Raw genomic sequence first — 19507 nt, forward strand, 5'->3', positions numbered from 1 at the left:
TAGTTACATGAAACACATCCAATACAAGTACATTATGGAAAAAAAATCCACATGTGGCATGTGGAGTTCCACTGAACAAAAATAAAACTGAAACCTACTAAATTCACTACCTTACTGTTAAAAAAATTCAAGTAAAAATGTTGTTCAATGCACAAAAGGAATGTTGTGTTTATTAATTTGAATATTAAACAATCACATGTAACAGGACTCTGACAACATAACATATACATACAATGTTCAGGTACATGTATAACCCAGACCATGATGCAAGGTGGTTGGCACAGAAACTGCACAGATAGCACTTTTATCTGATAATAAATCTTTGAACATCTTTAATCCAAAATCCTGATAGAAAGTTTATAGCCAGCTTTATAGCACAATCAGTTAAGTTTTATTATCCAAGGGTGTAAAATGTTTGAATTATGTTATATGGCATTAAGATGTATTTTTGGATATAAATAACTTGACCTACCATCAATTTTATCTTCAGACAGGCATTAGGTGGTCTTAAAATATTTCATTTTATGTGAAGGTATACAATCATATCATTGTGTATTCTTGTGTAGTTTAAATGACAGCCATTTAAGGACATGTTAGGTTTTTGACTGAATGCCCTTTCAGTTACCTTGACCTTTGACTTCTGACCATAAATGTGCTTTCAAAAATGTCTGTTCTTTTCATCCAATAAATAGGAAGCTCATACATTAGCATTATCTTTGTAATTATTGAAAACTAAAAAATGTTTCCTACATTAAACAAATAACAGATCATTACAATGATCAGATATCTTAGGATGTTAGGAAATGAAAACTCTGGTAAAAATTCTCCTGGAAAATAACCACACTGATTGCCTATTATCGTGTAAAAGAAAAATTCATAATTAAAAGCCTAATTTGCATACTGCCAATTAAGCCATTACACCTCATAAAGATATCTTAATGGCAATCTATGATGAATATGGAATGAAATCTATGTTTTGAAGATTCTTTGAGGAAACAAAATTTACACGTACTTTACCATTATGAACTGGTATAAAGCTAGCTTTTATGATTTCTAGGATATTGGAACTTTATATTAGTCTGCAAATAGATCATAATTAAGATTGTCAGATCAAAAAGCCAACTTTTAATCTTCAAATAACAAATGACAAATGTGTAGTGGAGCGAAACCCCACAAAACTTCAGTTTCCTTTCTTGATGAATCCAAATTTGCATGATGAGCTTCAATTATATGACAAATGTTGGTTACTCATTGCCAATCGGTTTCAGTATTAACCGAGTGTGACCGTCAGAATTGACAGTCATCCTGAGTATTGAGTTGCCGTTAGCTATCCAATACACATAATTTTATCAATATTTGATGAAGGGCCTGCATTCAAATGAATCATTCTTAAAACAACCAAATTCGTGATTTTCTCTTATCCATCTAATTATTCATAAAACTTGTCTTCTTTAGGCTAAATTCTGGAATTGAGGTATATAATTGACAAAATTTGATCTTATCCTGCTGGCAAAATGATTAAGTATAGTGCTTTATCATATATCTTAGGTTTAGACAACTTTTTAAATATTTTTTGCTTGTTTTATATTAGTACTAGAATGAACACGTCTTCTTAACCATAACTAATTCTGATGAAGAGGACATAGTAATTATAACCTCATAAAGTCAACTTATTTCTACATTGATGTGAAGAATATGCTTTTCAACTTTGTCAGTATGTTTTGTTCTCTTCAATCATAAAAAAACCAATTAATTCATAACAATTCATAATAAGTCATAAAATATATAAAAGATTAAAGGCCAAGGGCATAAGGTTTTAGGCAGAAAATGACATAAGGTGAAGGCCATTTGCTTATGTCTTACAAAATAAATTACAATAGATATCTACTGGATAAAAATTCTGATCCACTTTCAGACCCAGCATTAACTTAACAGTCACCTGACAGAAAGTGCTAATTATTTTAAATTTTGGAAATAAACACAATCCTGTGATAAGCTGAGAAACAGCATGAGACAGCCATTTATAATGATAGGAATCCTTGTTAAACAGATGCTCTTATTAATATTTCATACTTTGGATGACACATTTACTGTTTTGAAGAATTTTATCAGTTGATAATTTGAAATTGTTGAACAAATATAACTTTTTTATCAATTCTTCAGAGAATAATACATGGTTTTGACTCAAGGTTATCATTTCATAGCGGTATTAGCAAATGCCACCCAAATATATATTGAATTGGTGGATCAAATGATCCTTATAAAGCTTACAAGTATGTAACTGTAACATTACCATGACAAAAATGGACATTTCCATTACACAGCCATATTTTAGTTCATTAAAACTTCACCACTACTTTACATAAAGCCTGTTTAATTTGCATTGTTTCCAATAACTGAAGTCATAACTTTGATGTAAATCTAATTGCTGCCTTTGACATGTAAGATATGACCCAGTTTTTTCCACAATGATGTTTTTTTCAAACTGAGTCAGCCATACATTGTATCTTGTCAAAGTAAGGACCAGACAAGAAAACCAAACCATTATCTACAAACCCAATAATCAAATACTGAAAGGATGAAGACGACACAAGAAAATTTAGGGGGAATAAAGAACTAACCAGAACATAAAAAGGGGGTGGGGGGTGGGTGCTTCAGCGATTTCCAGTTTCTGCTGCTATGTAATCAACTGAAACTTTTCAAACATAAACGGATGGTGGTTGCAGTGGGGGGTGGGTGGGTGTTGAATCAGTCTATGGTTATTGGTGAGAAGATGGTCATATTATTACATCTGAAGAAAGTGAGATTGAAGTAATGGAAGGTTAGTGATAGAATACTTGATACCTATAGTGCAGATTTACCATAAAGTCGATATAAAGGTAGATAGAAACATTACTACCAGTAAATAATATATAAAACTTTCCGATCAACCATAATCATTACACATCCCATTTTGACTTAAAATTCATCTAATATTCAAAAAGTAATAATGGCTATTTCAATTACCTCACCTGAACCAAAGAACACATATATAAGAGAACATATACAATTATCATATGTAGGGGTCACATAGAAGTCAATTGTCAACATTTATATTTAAAGGATTATTTTCTATTAGTTCAATGTGAATGCCGATTGTACTAAATAGGCATCAGTAACTGGTCGTAAAAAAGTCACCGATTGTGTTCAGCTGTCGATCGCCCTAATGCGACACAGACCATTCATAAAGCTATGTGCTGACTGAGAAAATTTGGGGATAAAAGTTCATAAACCTGCTGACCTGTTTTAAAATATCAACCCATTCAAATTAAATTGATGATCAATTCTTGTGATAATAATCTAAAGAATTCTGCAATAATTGCCCCATACAGCCTATTTACAAGAATAATTGAAAGTATTTTTTATTAGTCTGCACGACATTTCTAAAGTGTTTTTTTTGTTTGTTAATGTATAACAGACAATTTTGAGTAAAAAACATTTACAATACATACAGACTGTAGAATTAAGAAAAAAACAACACACAAAATACCAATATCAATATATAATACAGCTAAGATCTGTCAGATCAATAAAATGGTAACAAATTGAACAAAATAAGATTTCATTGGCCCATAATTAGAAGTGTATCATTCTCTAAGCTATTTAAAAATATCCTTCAACCTTGGCCACTAACATATCACACCAAAAACTTACAGGGTTTTATATTTTGAATGTGTTTGATTCTAGCCTGCTCACTAAAGTGTTACAGACAGACAGACAGACAGACAGTAACATTTCCATAACTTATTGCCACTTTTAAAATTGTCCAAATTGTTTATCATAACCCCCTGTTTCTGGTATATTTTAGATGATCAGTTTTACAGTCTGCCATGAACATTCAAGTTTGCTTGCCCTTAAATGAAATACATTTGATAAAAATATCAATGAATAAAAAATATTTTAAATAAATATATTAATTCTAAGTGCTATGTTACTGTAATCACAACAATGGCAACAAATCAAAGACATTTTTTCATAAAAAAAAAGAATCCTTACTTCTTAACAGAAAATTTGATAATAATTTACCATAATATTACTACAATTAATCAGTTTATATTCCTAATGTAAACTCTTTGATGTTTCCAATCCGGAAATGAAATGTTGATAGAATCAGTGACTTATTATCCAGTATCTTGAATAAAATGACTTTTTCCATTTTGCTAGAAGCGTGATCATGATTCCAAAAGAAATATTAAAAAAAAAATAAATTGTTTGATCCTTTGAATCAATAATTCATTAGGATATGTAAGACGTGTAAAAAAAACATTTATAACGGCATGTATCTAATTTCTTCTGTGTGAATTATCAAAAAGATTGGTGAAAACCTATAACAGAAGGAGACATCTTTAAGTTTTCTCTCTGACAGAACATCAAAGGCAAACTTCATGATTCTTGATGGTCTAGGTATATACACAACTTCCAAAGTGCAAATCAAATGTTTCTTATCTGTCAACTGGCTAAGTTAACATCTCTGGTTTGGTGCATTGATATCTAAAACAAAACCTATCCAAAGCTGATTGACTCTTTCCTGTCCTCGATTCCAGATAACAGTATTTATATCTACTTCTCAAAACAACTTTTTTTTGGCTTTTAAGAGATGACATAAATATATACTTTGAAATTGTTTTTTTCAATTTAAATAAAAGGTTTCAAGACAGTTGAATGCCATCAATAGATCTACAGTATGGAGATAAATGGTTTTCATCAAGTAAGTTAGCTTTATAAGTAAGTACATTCTTCAAGTACATCACATTGATAGCTGCCTTCAACTCCCAACAGTTACTTCTATGTAAGCACAATGACAATTTTGAAATTAAAATACAAAATAATGCCTTATATCACATTAGTTTACATGGATATTTTCATTTAATATTTAAGACAATTTCAAGGGGCAGACAGACAGCTAACATCCTGTTTGGCTCCCTAAGCATCAGACAGAAAGGATAACAGTATTTGGGAGGGATTAATGCAAGGCCAGATCAAGAAACTTTGAAAACGAGGGGTGCCAGCTGAGGCTCTTCAGAAAATGCAGGGTGCGTTTGCCATTTTTTGTCAATTTTACACAAGAAAATAATGAATTTTCCTATAAAAGGGGAAGAGGGGTGCATTAATTTTATTGTTACTAACTTGTATAAAATTTAGTTCAAGGGGGTGATTTAAAGGAGAAAACTCAAGGTCATCTAAGAAAAAATCATAATGAAATCCATATTTATTTGAAACTAAATAATATCACATTTTTGTTCCCTATATGCAATTACAATTTTCATTAAATTTTTATTCACCTGAATAATTCATACCATTTATACAAAATTATATCTAAATTGTCCTGTAATCATTTTAGCGAAAAATACCTATATATCAAAGTAGACCATGAAAACATCAAAGTGTATGTATTAATTATGAATTATCAGTTATAATTATGTTATGGTTGACATAAAACAAGTATCCTCAAAGCTATAACCTGGGATGACTGACCATTAGAGAGGTCAAGTCTCTGGTCAGACCATGTTCTGGTCAATAGTGCTGACCCCAAAATCAACTTTTAACCATGCTAATGACTATAGAAAAATAGCAGAAATAGAACCAGGGCCTTGGTGCCTAACTCCTAGCTGACAATGATATTACAATTGATTTCAACCCAGATTGACAGTTTTCTAATACACAATCAGTTCCGACACAAAACAAATTGCCTCAGTTAAAAGGTAAATAAACAAGACAGGGAGATTTAAAGTGGAATAAGGATTTGAGGAGATCTTTTGATTTTGTGAGAAAACGACAGATGTGGCTGTGTACCCTGCTAATCTTTTCCACTCACAACAGACTGGAGGTATTATCATAATGAATACTTCAATAGTTACCCCCCTCTAGCAACATCCAAATACACTAAGCTAAAAAAAATTAATGAAAATGTTTCTCAAAGACTTAGCAGGAAATCGAAAATATGTTACACTAATCTTAATTCACAGGATAGAAGATAAAATGTAAACATAAAAGTATTCATTATTGTGTTCTAAATAAAATTTTCAGGTTTGTGCTTGTCTATCTGTTTCATATTCTTGATTCTGTTCAGGAATGATTAAAGTAACTTCAATACCCCAAAAATGTTTTGTAGATTAGAAGACTAAATCTTTATTAGAACATATTTATCAATAATTCATTGACAGTAGAAAATGGATGAAAAGCAATTGTTCCCTGTTCACAGATTGAACAGAAAATCTGTCCACTTGAGGAATTAGTACTGTAAAATCTGTCAAACAGAACCACTAGACAGTAATATGATTTCAGACATTACTTGCCATTTTTTGTTAATTTTACACAAGAAAATAACAAATTTTCCGTCACTGTAATGTAGCATTCATTTTATTGTTAAGTTTGCAGTTTATTAGTAGTTAAGCTTTGAGAAGTTTCACTATAATTCCTGAAAATGACCATATTCAATTTGATCTGACCAAAGAAATGATATCGCTAGTTGGAAGACAAGATCAATTTCTACAGGATGTGAAACAAAAAATGATAAAATACATGGAATGAATGTAACACAAAATAACCTACTTCTAGTTAACTAACAATAAGTGTGAAGAAAAAGTGTCATTTTTAACCATATGTTTCCCATTTCAGCAGTAGAGTACCTCAAGTGAGAAGCTTACATATCAGAATAAATTAGCAAGCTCAGTAAAACACAGATGTCTTACAATCAGATATATTCAATTTTAAAAATTTGAAATCCACAAATAATGGTATAATAAATATAATACAACATTCTCACTCTACTTTAACATGAGCTGTTTGAACTAATGTTTCAAGTATAGTTACTTTTGACATTATCTTTTCACAACAAAAATACAAATGGATAAAAACTATTACTAATTTTCTTATTGAAAAGACATTAGAAAAAGAGAAGCTGAGAACTATGATCATCATCTATAACATTACTGACAACAAATTGTCTTAATCAAATAAAAAACCAATTTCACTAGAATTTCTTCTATGTAAGTATAGCCTTGACATCCTGTAGTCTGTAATCAGTTTTTAAGACATCTAAATGGAAGTTTTAATATTGCTTGAAATATTGATTGTGAAAACTTGCACAGAAACAAATTTCATTTACCTACCAAAATCAATCCATAAAAGAATAATTGTCAATTTGAAACCTCATCGTTATTTACCGATTGAGCTAGAAAAACCTGTCACGACTCTATCAAAGATTTGAAGTTTTAACATTAATATCTAAATATAATAGAGATTAAAGAAATAATTGTTGACTGTGTACCAGTAATGTTTCATTTAAATACAACTGACATGCGACAAGGATTTGCCATTAGATGATTTGGGTTCAGGTGAGATCTCGACAGATGGCTCTGGTACCGCTACCCACTTATCACTTATCAAACAACAAGCCCATCCATCTGCCTAACTGTAAACCAAAGGCCATAATAAAATAATTTTGGAAACAAATCTGTTCCCCAAATGAAAAGGTAGATTCAATTTATGGAAAGATCTAAGGGTGCAGAAAAGCCTTCAATGACAGCTGTGCAACTGTATATGGTATTATGGAGTTTGAACTCTAACCTTTAAACATGGTCATAAATATCAGAAGATTTCTGGTAAATATTTGAGACAGGTGCAATAAAGGAAGGAGGGTTATTTCTACATCAATTAGTATTTAACTGGTCCAATATTGCATGCCCCTTAAAATCCATGTCTCTAGAAAAATGGTCTGAAAAGATTTTAACATTACTCACTGAATCTGACACACAAATAAAGATCTTATAAACCTCAAATCCAAACAATTTAATTTTCAAATATCTGTAGATAACTATAAGGCTTTACATAAAGTACACCAGCTTAAATATTAAGCAGAGGCATTTTTTGTCCTTATATACTAAGCTTAAAAGGTATCCTAGATCATAAATTAAATTTTATCATTATGTATCTGTGACAAGGCAGATTTTCAATAACCACATTTTCCACAAAGTTTGTTCAAACTTATATCATGTTTTTCTATTAAATGGTTTGTTTTTATTTTTGTTTGAAATTGAGTTGTTATAGGTGAATTGTAACTGTGAGTGTTATCGCATCGCTGTATGAGAGGAATGAATGTTAGGATTAAGGAGTATTAGGACTGGTCACTTTGCACTGGTCATAACCTTATAATTATGTTGACATAGGGATATATACCTGTTCTCATTGTAACATTTAGTCTCCGTCCTGTCAAAATGCATAGCATGGATCTTAGGATGGTATGAAGGACCTTGGCACCATTCTATATACAGGCTTCTATTATAATCTTAATGTTTGTCGCTTGAAATAACTCAAATCCTGTAAAAATACAAGAAATAATTTTACATGTGCTGAAAAAATACTGATATGAAGTTATTGAAATTATTGAAAGCAGTATAAAATGAAATTGCCACAGAATGTAAAATAAGTCACAATGGCAGATCTTTGGAAAAGGGGGAGGAGGGGTGTGGGTATGTGAGGGTGGTGGTTCATGGATTGAAACCCCCTTTTCTGAAAATGCCAAAAAAGGGGGCAAATAATAGCCAGGAAATCCCTTAATCCCTTTTCTCATGATCTCTGAATTTGTCCCTTGGTAAATAATGGTCACAGTTCAAAATATACCATAATACATCAATTGCTCAAATTCACTTTCAAGACTTTTTAGCAATCTTAAGGAAAGGTTTTTTATAAGAAAGTGAAAGGTTCTCAATTACAGTTAGAAAAAATATGGTAGGTTTAGAACCTAGGCCAATGGTATTTTAAAGTTCCTCATCAGAGTCCTGGACTTCAGACCCCTGTATATTTATAGTGTAATAAAGATAAACAGCTGGTTTATAAATCATTACCTAAATTTGTAAAGAACTACATATAATAGGACTTTAATTTTGTAATATAAGGGAAACTAAGACAATTGTACTGAGAAAATATTCCAAAATCAAGAGTTTTGATCAATGCAACTCTAACTCAGTGGCAATTTAAGCAATATTTCAATGCTTTCTTAAGTTCTGTAACATTAGATGATTCCAAACTACTGTGAAAGTACTATTGTTTGGGGGTACCAATTTTCGTGGTTTTCATGGTTATGCCAAACCACAAAATTTGGTCCCCAATAAAAAGGAGATTTCCATTGATGTGTATACTAAACACCTCAAAACAACAAATCAAAAATTCATGAACTTGTGTCTCTACCCTAATCCATGAAAATTTGTATCCATGAATTAAAGTACTTTTACAGTACTTGATCATTTTTAGTTTCGTTACATGTACTAATATTCAAGAATCAGTGAATTCAGATGATTACCTCCCCATTTAACAATGAAATGATGGAAACTACCAGATGTAGATGTAAATCCAAGTATATTAAAATTCTATAGAGCTCTATAAGACATTTAGCTGTGCGAAGATTTTTTCCTGCAAGCTGATTTTATGTTATATAACACTCTGGTGACATTAAACAACTATACATAAGGAAGCATACCAAATTGTATCAGACAATTTTCTTCTTTAAACAGCTTTAGAAGAGAACCCATTAATGGACGGTTATATTGTTTTCCTTATCGTTTTCTTAGATGAACATATGTAGAGTATTAAGTTTTACACTGGTAATTATGTTGATAGCATACATCAATTTACAGCATGTTTTCGGAATGTGTTCCAGATTTTTGATAAACCTACTCTCTTCACTGAAGATTTCCTGCTTAGACAAACCAGGATGTCAGTAAGGAGTGCCGTCTCCGTCTCATAATAAACTCTGATGTAAATTTATCATGCACATCATTTATCTTAACATATCTATACCAGCAAGTTTCCTTTTTACACAACTGTAAGGATGCTTTTCAAGTGCTTTCTTCTGTTTTTAATTTAGCATTATAATTTTTTTATGTTACCAAAGCACTCAAAATTAATACATTTCAACTCTTTCTCACAATTTCCTGCTTTGAATAAAATCCATCAATACACATGTCAAGTGTTTGTGTATTCAGTTGGGATTAACTTAAAATATCAACATCCATGCCTCACAAGTTCAAAGTCTTTTCACCTACAAGTTTTCCTGTTTACCCAAAAATGTGTGACAGGAGGTGGGCCAAACATGTACTGCTCTCTTGGGATTATCACCTGGACTTTCAAATTTCATATCTTTTCAAAATGTCCTGTATTTGAGCCACTTGAATTTCTCACGATTTCCTGACAATTAAAGGAAGTACTGTTCCTGTTTTTGTTTATGAAAATGATATAAAATAACAAAAATTACAAAAATAAAAAGGCTATAAAAAGAACAAAGTAAGCTAGATTAGTAATGTCTAAAAAACACCATGTGAGGAGCTATGGACTGAAGACATATGACCTTGATCAGATTAAAGACTATAAGAAAGCAGGGGAAAAGGTGACCTTAAAAAGAGTTCATAGAAAAGAAAAGTGTAGGTATTAGAGAACAAAAAAGACTAGAAATAATCTGGGAGAACAAACAGCCAAAATTCAATTACCTTTTAGCACTTAATTTATCACTGACTTATGAAATTGTGACCTTTGACCATAGTGGCTTGTACATGTACAAATAACATACTCTCCCACTGACCTGCACTGCATGTATGTAGTTTTCCCATGATTATATTTGTTACAATCATGACCAATTATGTTCATTCAAATTACATCAAAAACCATTACATACAATTAAAAACAACTAAGATTTATGACTTCATGTAGAGTTATTGTAAAGCATGATTATTTTTTAACAGATTATAACACCACGTGCAGCCTTGGGATACAAACCAACAGGAAATTTGTATACAAACAAATGTGACATCAGCAATATAAATAACCTAGTCTATGATTACCTGAAGATCTACTAACCTACATCTATTTAAAAGAACACCAAGATCTTATCTCTCAAGTGCAGTTATTTTCACATGGATACAGTTCATATAATATTTTTTAGTCAGCAAACCGGGCATTCAATTAACATATCAATCATAGAAAAATACTGATTAGATTTTGATGCGGAGACCTACAGGAAATAAATAGTTTTTTTTTCAATGTTTAATTTTCATTGATTCTCTGTAGAAAACTGCTGAAGTCATTTTATGTATAATTAGTTCCTTATATAGAGTCCTCTTAAATGTATCAACAGTCACCTCTATGAAAGGTTTTTGTCTGGTGGAACTGGTAATGCCACAACTTGGGAAATGATATTTGGTTATTAAAAATAAAAAGATTATGAATCTGCAAGGTGTGGACAAATTCAACATTGAATTATACAGCCAAAGAATGTATTGACAAAACCTTTAAATTGAGCCTATGAATAAAAAAAAATCAAATAATTAAATCTTCTAGGCATGCCTGTAAAAAATGTAAATAAAAAGTATGACATCATCCTTTCACTGATCTTATTTTGTTGCTTTAATTTTTGTACTTTTTCTAGATCAGTAAAAGGACCACTTGAAATTTCCTAAATCGTAGACTATCTTTGGACCTTGTCACGCTTTGCAAACTACAGTAAGTATTTAACAAGCAACTCAGATAAGATAACCAGCGTACTTCTCACATTTCAGCTTCAGGGTAGTGAATTTAAAAGGGTGTTACAACAAATGGAACATCTGTCGGGTAGCCGACACATTATTTATGGGTATAGATATAATAATCAGGGCAGGTGCCCCGTCTTATGTATATAGAAATAATGAATCTAATAGGCACAGAGTTTGTCCCATCTATGTACAGTTGTAGCTACTTTAACAGACACAGAGTTGGCTTGAATTTCAAGCAATTAATTCAGATCTACATGAAATGAGTGCATGTTGATGGATTTGAAAGTTTCTTCAGACTGTCACACACAGGAATAGCCAAAGTGGGAATATTTCCAATACACCATGAGCTTTAAACATATATATATAATGTAATTATTTCTCAATAAGATGCATGTATTTGAAAATTGTAATTAAGTGAACTGTCAGATAACATTAAAGTTATCTTAATCGAAATAAAACTTTCTTCAAATTCTATACTTAAAGGTGTTACTGACTGTATAACTGAGAAATCTTAAAACATGAAAAATGGCATAATTTCAACAACTTACAGGAGTAATTCATTAAGTTGCTTTTAATTTCAAAAGAAATAAATAATAATTAACTAGTAATCATTATAAAATGATCAATTTTCTAGGCGATTAGGATGCAAGTTCAGGTAGAAATATTACTTTATACAATACAGGTGGTTTCTGTTATGTAATTGATGCCAGGTGAATATGTTTTTCACCTGTGCTATAAATATACCTGACTGCACTTTGATGGATTAATTAAAGTTTCAAACTTTATGTTAATTACCTATAAATAAATGATGAGCTTGTGTAAACAACCATCAAATCCAAGGTGATATGTGGGGGAACCTCCAAGTTGTTAATTGACTTGTTTTTAGACATTGGTCCTGTTTTTGCAGATCTGATTTCACCAGGTCAATTAACAACCCAAAACCTGACAACATCCTAACTAAATTTAAGATAAAAAATGCAGAATTCAATTTTAAACCAGAAGAGAATCAGGTCTGTTCTTTGCTGCAGTGTAGATATCCTTTGCAGCTAGGTCAGGTAACAAATAATTTAATAACCTGATAATTAAATCCTCAAAAGAATTTAAGATTCTGCTAATAGTCTAAGACCAAAATGACTAACCTGGGGAAATAAAATTAAGATTTGCTATGACCATCCACAGTCCTTAAGATTCCCACTTTCAAAATTGGCTATAAACTAACTCTGCAACTAATCACATTGTACACATATGCAACAAAATGTTTTCAGCACCTGCAAATGTATTAAAAAAAGTATGGGAATAGACTAACATGTCCCATATGGTGATGCAAGTAGAATACTAATTAATTAAAATTTATTTCTCCCTACATTTCCCATTTTTCCAGGTAAATCAAGTTGTCCTGATGAGACAGTTAACATGTCCCCCTCCTACACAAGTCTCTAGTGCTCCCAATCCTATCATTAAAACCATACATAGTTACATAGCTACCATTAGACAGCACTCACATACTCAGGATATCATTTTATTATCCTCATGGTCTCTTTGATGATCCTATTAAGTTTAAAATATTTATGACATATTTAGATATCTTTGGGTATGAAATTAACATTTATTAGAGTCTATTTGTAGCATGTTAACCAGTTTATTGAGGTTGTATTTGTTATATTAAAATTCTATTGGGCTCTGAACATTCATGATTCTTATGTTAATCACAGTCACATCTAATTCTGAAGGACATTAAAAAACCCCATCATCATAATTCTTAAACAAAAAACACACTGCCTTATTGAGATTTGTTCATGGAAGTTGTGATGTTCTCTCAATAGCCTTCATCTTGAAACACATTAAATTATGGATGAAGTTCAAGCCAATGACCCATTTTATTTCTTGTTGTGGTACCAACATATTTCAGTAACATTTAAAGCCCATCAAGAGCTTTCCCCACTCAAAAATAAGAATTTAAAGACTGACAAAAATTAACCCATCTGATCAGAATTATAAACTGAACATACTAGGTAACTTATCTTAAAAAAAGGCTGTTTGGAAACAATTGAACACCCTGATCTGTAACCTATCAAAAATTTAAAGTCCACTTAAAACAAATTATTAGCTGAAAATCTGAAAGTAGTAAGGAAATCTTTAAAAGAAATCTTTTTTTTATGATTTCCCATTAACTTTCAGTTAGTAATGTAATTCATTATGTATATTATTTTAGGAAAAGACTAGACACTAAGATTTATATTGTAGAGCTCCGTACATATCATTGAGCTCTACGCTGAGCTAGCTTTTATATCATAGCGATCCAAACTGACTCTATTATTTATACTATAGGGCTGCACACTGACCCTATTTATACTGCAGAGTTTAATGCTAAACCTATAGAGCTCCATGCTGACCCATCATTTATATCATAGAGCTCCAATGACTATGTTGACCCTATCATTTGTATAACAACTATGTCACGTTGACTTCCCTCTAAAGGACTAAACACCTGGGTCATACCTTACTATCTATACATTTTTTTTTATTGTTATACATTCTTTAATGACATCCACCTTAGAATATACTACATGTAGGAGTTAATGTAGGAACATTATATATATGGTATCATTAACACATTTATATTCCACTTAATACTGTTGGTCACGATTACAATGTACATCTGAAAAGGTCTCGGTAATGACTGGAGTAGATTCTCATACATGTAAACATTGATTATTGTCTTATATAACTGTGCAAGTACTGTCCAAATTCTAGAGCATAACAAATGTAACAATTTATCAAAGATGGTCTTTTTAAAACTTTTTTGAATACCAAGATATTACATCTGTGTATGCCTGGCATTAATTTTAGGATAATCAGTAAACAATATGAATCACTGAGTTATTTTCATAACTTGAGCTGAGGAAAAAAGGTATATGCATATTGATAGCGATAGATATGGTGAATACAAAGTAATGCTTGCCATGGTTTCCCATGTGTCTTGATGAACAGGCACAAAAAACTCATTTTTTCCATCTTAAAATGAACTGTGTCAAAACAATGCAAGGGTTAAAAAAAAAAGAGCAACAATGCAGTTCTATAAGAAAATTGTAGGTAGACAATAATTTCTGCCATCACAATTAATACAAAGACTCTTCATGCTGATACGAAACTTCATGAATCTATAAGTGAACTACAGATCAGGTTTTAATGACTATTGCATGTCTAAAACCTGTACAAACATTCAAAGTCATGTACATGTCAGGAACACCTGCATATAGGTCAACAGGTGAATAAGTCATATGTGTATCAGAAGAAAACCACCTATAACATAACACACTCAAAAAATATTATCTCATGAACATTACCTCAAAAAAAAATATTCACATTGCTAAGGTTATCAGTAAAATGATAGTATCTTCTGTTAAAACAACATTCAAATATCACATTAATTTTCAATTGTCAAACTAATTTAGATTGTAACCTGGCATTTAATTCTATAAATAACCCTATATGGACATGATGAAATTGACAAGTGAGTCATATTTTGACTCTTCCAAAAAAAAAGGAGGAATTAGTCTACTGAACTAATTACTGAAGTACATACTTCCACATACTGTTACAATATCATTTGTACAAAATGGTTTGATGAATAACTGATTTAGACCAGAGCCATATTGTCTCATTCTACCTATGTTTGATGAAAAAAAAGACCACCTACTTTTCCATGGCTCTTTTGAATTGACTACATGTATTCTGATGTAATAAACATACTACACATATTCATTTGATGGGGGATATAAGATAAAACAAAAAATAACAACCCTGACAAAAAATACACTAATGGTACACATGTACTTTTCCCTAGTCAAATTATAAAATCTTTAAAAGTTTCCAAAAACTCTTTAAGTATATTAAATTGCTACCCTAAGGCACATTGCTTACATAATTCCTATCTTTAATTTCTATAACAATCAGTCTAGTGGTATAAACATTGTCTGTTTATGATCTTCATAAATCTTCTTATAAGAAAATGTTTGCCTAATACATGTTAGATTATGGATAAGAATAGACATATATTGGATTAAAGAGGACAATTTTGGACACAATTTAATCTACCTTTTAAATGAATAGGCTGATGGTATCTGTAGAAGATTTAAATATTCTCCCATCCTCAAGTTCAGAGTTTTTTTCCATGGTTGTTGTGTAGTTGCTGACTTGCAGAATGCATTATGTCACATAATTCACCAAATCAAAAGGGAATGTTTTCGAAAGTATTTGCAAAATGCAGACAGTTAGAAATTTTTGTCTCACCTATAAAGAGCATTTACTCAGGAGGCAACAATCATATGTGATCATGAATTGTAACTGTCTAATACATCAGTAAACAATACATTCTAAAATTCTAAAACCTTTAATTTTTACTGACCTAAGTTCATTCTCCAAAATCTACCACTGTGATTCTGTATTTGTGTACATCATTCTCCAGATAGTCCAAAGTATACAACAGAAATTATCTGTAAAATTATCTGCTTCTTCAAAATTCTGACCTACAAAATATATCAAGATATAAAAGAAACAGGCATTAGATATAAAAAAGTTCAGAGATCTTTGAAAGTACAAGTATTTTTCATGTGAAGAGATAATAAATTGTGTACTGGATGCAAGACACAGCATAAAACATTTCACTGCTATTGGTACTAACACCCTCAGACACAACTGTATTGTGGTTCCCTCCAATATTACAAGATTACCCTTAATATGTCCTGGAACCATCGCTGACAGTGACCCATTGGTGCTTAAACACCCTCAGACACAACTGTATTGTGGTTCCCTCCAATATTACAAGATTACCCTTAATATGTCCTGGAACCATCGCTGATGGTGACCCATTGGTACTAACACCCTCAGACACAACTGTATTGTGGTTCCCTCCAATATTACAAGATTACCCTTAATATGTCCTGGAACCATCGCTGATGGTGACCCATTGGTGCTTAAACACCTTCAGACACAATCATGAAAAGTTATGACTCAGATTAAAGAAGGGTGGGTCGCCACAGCCTAACTAGCCTACCCTTAACCTTTTGACAGCTGCATCTTAACAAACTCAAGTAACTTTCATTCCCGAGATAACCTTTTCACTTGACTTCCTAAGTATCACAACATGAAACGTTACAATTTTAGACCAATATCTCTTATCTTAATTGAAGCGTTATTAAGTGAAAATCGCTTGACAACGAATATCTACTGTAATTATAAAACTAACAATGGTTCTTAGTTATTTTATCCTTATTTATGGATGCATTAACTTAATTTTTTTTATAAGGTAAAATTTTATTTTAGTATAAAAAAAGCCATCCATAATACAAAAACCCCGACCTAAAAAGACCTAATTTCACAACTAATTTTCTGGTTATCTTGATAATGTCACGTAGAGGTTGACATAATGTTCAAACCCTGTGGTGTGAATACACATAATATTCACTGCATGCGATTTATAGGTTATATTATATTACTCTTAATTGGTCTGTAGATGCACCTAAAGGTTAAATTTGGCAAGGTAGACACAAGTGCAGTGTTTTATCTATGATCGGTACTTGATGGATGAACTACGCTAAACATATTTTTTTCAAGAAAAAAAATGAATTAGTACAAGATGTAATTTGTTTTGATAAAGTATGATTAAATGATAGAATCTAAAAAGTTACGTTTACAAATGATTTTTGAAACTGATACATCAAAATCTGTAATGTAAAGGTGCAAACACCAGAGAAAAACAGAAATAAATGCCAATATACTGTCTCTTTTTCTTTGATGTCCTCAAAATTTGTGTAAGTTTTAAAAAAGTTTGAGGAGGTAATGAGAGACCTTATAATGCAGCTCTACATTGATAATGTTTTGGGTCAGATGTATTCATAGTGCACAAATATATTTTGAGGTTACTGGTAACTTTGACCTGACGAGCGAAGGACAGTACTTGTATTAACTCCATTCAATCATCAATAGTCAATGACTGACTATAAGATCTTATTTATACTGGCTAACATGGTTCTTCTATCTATGGCATACAAAGGACAACTCTGAGTTAAGTAAGGCAATCTTGACCAAACACCACATCAATACTAGAATGGTATTAAATTCAATAGCCTTTTACTTAGTGTCACTTTCAAACAACACTAAATTAGCATTTTTCGATAAACAAATTCAAGTACAATTACTTTTCATATACACCAAGTACTAGAATCCTATTGAATTTAAGAGTATCAGAGTACACCATACTTCCGGAATCAACACTTCTGGCTAGCATGTGACTGGGTCATGACAGCCCTTGATTTTATATTAAATCCACCCATACCTATAAATTTCTCAGCTTTATAGCTCACTTTTGATAAAACTTCTGATAAACTCAACTCTCTATCAGTATTAATAGCTGAGATTAAAGGGATAGAAAAGCAAAGGGTATTTAATGTAAAGAGGATTAAACTCCCAGTACTCCATGTTTTTTTGTGTCAGATTTCAAAGAAAAAATGATAGTGTAATATCTTATGATCTTTTCAAATTAAGTTAAAAAGGCATAGTATGCATTCAAGCTTGTATGACTGTTTGTACGACAATATGCAGTATATTAATCGTTAAAAGCATCATCATTTCTCCAAGAATTATTAATTGGAAATCTAGATATGACACAAATTTACTATCAGAATTCAATATCGATTTATCATACATACATATTGTTTTAACTGTAACTAATGAAGTATCAAAATAAACCTATATATAGTACACAATAAACTGTGGAAGTTATATTCAGCTCCAAGATCATTTCAAATCCATTCTGTAAAAGGTTGTTACTCAGATATACATCGAGTAATAAAATTGAGATAGCACATTAAATTGTTGTAAAGCAAATAATTTAAGGTAGGAGTTAAAAGGTTCTGCTAAAAATAGTCAGGGAGATATATTGGGGTATATATAGAAGGATTAACCAAGGCTGTGGAAACCTTAAAACCCTGAAATAGGCAAAACAAGGAAACACATGTCCAAAGTATTAGCTTTTACCCAATGTGAATCAGAAAGTGCCAGACTAATGTACACTACACCTATACATCAGCAGCCGACAATATATAGGATTAGTTCCATTATTGACTCAACATCCTATTTTATTCTTTTTTTAATATTAAATTTGGTTGATAATCCTAGGTCTTCTAGTGCATGATTGATTCTTCATTAAATGAGTTTATATTTTTGAATCTGACTTTAAATGGAAACCACTAAATAGGTCAAAATAATAGACAGTGGTTAGAGTACATTTAATTCTCTTCATTTTCATAATTATAATGGAGAAACTAGGCCTCCTGGCGGGAATTATAAGTCATTGGATCTCATGACCAGCAGGTATAGTGTATTTATACCTCCCAAACTCAATCTCTTTAACAAGCTATGAAAAAATCAAACACTGTATTTAAAAGGTTCAACACCCCTTTCATATAATGCTCCAAAATTAAAAAGCCATTTAAATAAATTAAAAGAACAGAAAGGTCATCTTTTTGCAAAACCAATTTATGATGTGATCATATGACCTCAAACTGACCAAAAATGGGGAAGGATTTAAATGGACATTTGATACAGGTCATAATAAAATTTGTCCTGATTTGAATGTAGGCACCCTAAAGTGGTCATCATAGTGATTAATGAGGTATCAGCCCTATAACCCAAGGATTTCAACAGATGCAAATTAGGGCTTAAGTCACGACCTAATCCAACAATTTATTGATACTTAGAAACATGTACAAATTGAACCAGTTTAGAAAAACAGTCCATGGCAGGTATATGCTCAAGGTTTAAGAGATGACACTACTTTCATGGAATGTGGGTCTATGTGGGAAAGTGTTGACCATTATAAACACAACAGAGTTTGCAGTGAATAATGATACCAAAGCCTATTCTGTATAAATATGCAAATATGT

At 31.4% G+C, this 19507-nt stretch overlaps 1 long non-coding RNA gene across 37 annotated transcripts in view; it reads right to left on the reverse strand.

Annotated features, from left to right (window-relative positions):
- Positions 1–19507, reverse strand: part of LOC148629152 (uncharacterized) — a 129893-nt gene that overhangs the window by 7234 nt on the left and 103152 nt on the right. For all 37 annotated transcript variants that reach the window (XR_015915178.1, XR_015915189.1, XR_015915187.1 and 34 more), the window contains 2 exons: positions 15970–16090; positions 8218–8358 (listed from right to left, as the gene is read on the reverse strand). This is a non-coding gene — a long non-coding RNA (uncharacterized LOC148629152). The remainder of the gene's footprint in view (positions 1–8217; positions 8359–15969; positions 16091–19507) is intronic.

This window comes from Perna viridis, chromosome 1, assembly GCF_037379345.1.
Source record: "Perna viridis isolate PV_CMFRI_1.1 ecotype Kerala chromosome 1, ASM3737934v1, whole genome shotgun sequence".
NCBI lineage: Eukaryota > Metazoa > Mollusca > Bivalvia > Mytilida > Mytilidae > Perna > Perna viridis.